Below are 2360 nucleotides of genomic sequence, written 5' to 3' on the forward strand. Positions count from 1 at the left end.
GGGGGAGCACAGCTCCCTGGGGCCCCTCCCTGGGTGCCCTCGCCACGAGGGAGCCCTTCAGGGAGCAGTGTGAGGGACCCCCAGGCTGCTCCCTTGGCCTGGTGAGTGGGTGGAGGCAAGAGGGGCTTCAACTGGGAGTCCTGAAGCCCCTCACACCCCCATCCCTGGGGCAGGAGCCCTTCCCTGCCAGGGGGCACTGACTGGAAGGGGTGGGGGGAATTGGTCTTTTCCTTTACAGCCCTTTGATGGGGCATCAGCAGCCTGCGGGCTAGGAGTGCCCCCAGGCTGCTCCCTTGGCCTGGTGAGTGGGTGGAGGCAAGAGGGGCTTCAACTGGGAGTCCTGAAGCCCCTCACACCCCCATCCCTGGGGCAGGAGCCCTTCCCTGCCAGGGGGCACTGACTGGAAGGGGTGGGGGGAATTGGTCTTTTCCTTTACAGCCCTTTGATGGGGCATCAGCAGCCTGCGGGCTAGGAGTGAGGGGCACCAACAGGTCTGGGTGCTGCAGGTCAGGAGAGGGGCACCAGCAGGGCTGGGTGCCATGGACTCAACCGGGCTGGAGCTGGGGTGGCCATGTCTCTGCCACCCCAGCTCCAGCCAGGGAGCTGCGGGTCTCCCAGGGTAGAGGGTCTATGGGGCCGGGTCCCCCACTCAGGCTGATCTCCAGGGGAGGCTCTGCAGGGATCTCACCTCTCCCAGGGCCTCGAAAGGCAGAGCTGCAGCAGGTGAGAGCTGGGGGGTGGGAGCTGGTGAGAAGCCAGTAGCCCCTCGGGCCTGCACCCCCACCCCCTGCAGAGCCCTGGTGTCCTTGCATGACCCCAGGGGTCAGCACCCCCCCCACCACCACCACCACAGCCCTGTGATGCCCGCCTGCCCAGGGTGGAGCTCGGCAGGCATCCGGCCCCCACCCAAGGCAGCAGTGGCTGCAGGTGAGAAAACTCCCCTCACAGGAGCTGGCCCCACACCCAGCCTACGGGCCCCAGTGTGGGGTGGGGATGGGGGTGGGGTAGGGTGGGAAACTGCCCTTGGCCTGGGGAGATGCCTGGGCTGGGCTCGGGTGGAGACAAACCAGGCCCTAGCCCCGGCTCCTGCCAGGCCTGGGGCATGGGGAGGCAGAGGAGCAAAGCATCCTGGGATTGCAGCCCCCCGACACCCCTACCCGGGGTTGGACAGGACCCAGACAGCCTGGGGAGTGGAGGGCGGGGGACCCAGCTGAAGAAGTGCATGCCTGTGGGGGCTGCTGGCAGGCCATACACGTGTGCGAGCACACACAGAAGGCCACAGAGGGGCCTGTGCCCCCATTCCCGCTCCCCTTGGCCTCGGACCCTGTTGTCCTGGACCATGTGGACGGACACCCCTTGGCCCCCCTGAGGCCAGGAGAGCTGGTGCTGCCTCCCCCACTCCCAAGAACGGGGCTTTTCTCTGGGCACCATCACCCCTAGGACTGTGCCCAGGTGCCACACACCCCAGCAGCCCCAGCTGGGGGGCAGAGACCCTCTGGGGGCTGGGCATGGACCCTTGGTGCATTTTCCCCCCACCCCCAGCTGCTTCTCTGGGGCTACCCTTTACTGGGCCCTAGCCCTGTCCCCTTCGCAACCTCCACTGCAGGGAGCGGGACCTACAGGGGCTGCGGCTCGGGAGTGAGGGGGATCGGTGGGGCACGGAGCTGCGGGTTGGGAGTGAGGGGCACTGATGGAAGCCTGGGCCCAGCTGCCCCCCCATGCTCCTTCCCTGTGTCCTTGAAGCCTCCCCTGCACCCAGGGGCAGCCCAGCCCTCCCTGCCCCGTCATGCTGGGAGCTGTGGGCGGGGGCTTCCAGGAGATGCGCTCTCATTTCCTGGCCAAGATGGGTTTGAAGCTGCTGTAGGGGGTGGGGGCCCCCCCAGGGCAGCAGGGTGTCTGGGCAGGGGGGGGTCCCAGGGTTGGTGGGGGGGTCCCAGGGTCTGTTCTCTTCGTTCTAGCTGCTTTGCTCCAGGGAGAGGCAGCTGTGTGTCCCTTGCTGCTGATGACATCACATTTCCTCCCCTACCCTTGGTGCCCTCCCCCGCCACCATGGAACGTGCATGGGGAGCGGGGGCTGGACCTGGCTAAAACCCAGGGGTGCAGGTGACACCTCCCCAGTCCAGAGAAGGAGCCTACGGTGTAGATGCCTTGGGGCCCAGGCCTGGGCCTGATGGCTCCTGGGGGGCAGTGGGGGGACCATGAGCCAGGCCCCAGCTTCAACTGGGGAGGGGCGTGGAGGCCAGACCCAGCTCACCTCCCTCCCCACCCCGCTCCAGGCCACAGCTCCAGACCCTGCCTGGGCAGGACAGGGGCAGCCCATCACTCAGGCCTCTGGGAGCAAGGGGGCAGCCCCAGCCGCA

Source organism: Alligator sinensis, unplaced genomic scaffold, assembly GCF_000455745.1.
Source record: "Alligator sinensis unplaced genomic scaffold, ASM45574v1 scaffold265_1, whole genome shotgun sequence".
Classification (NCBI taxonomy): domain Eukaryota; kingdom Metazoa; phylum Chordata; order Crocodylia; family Alligatoridae; genus Alligator; species Alligator sinensis.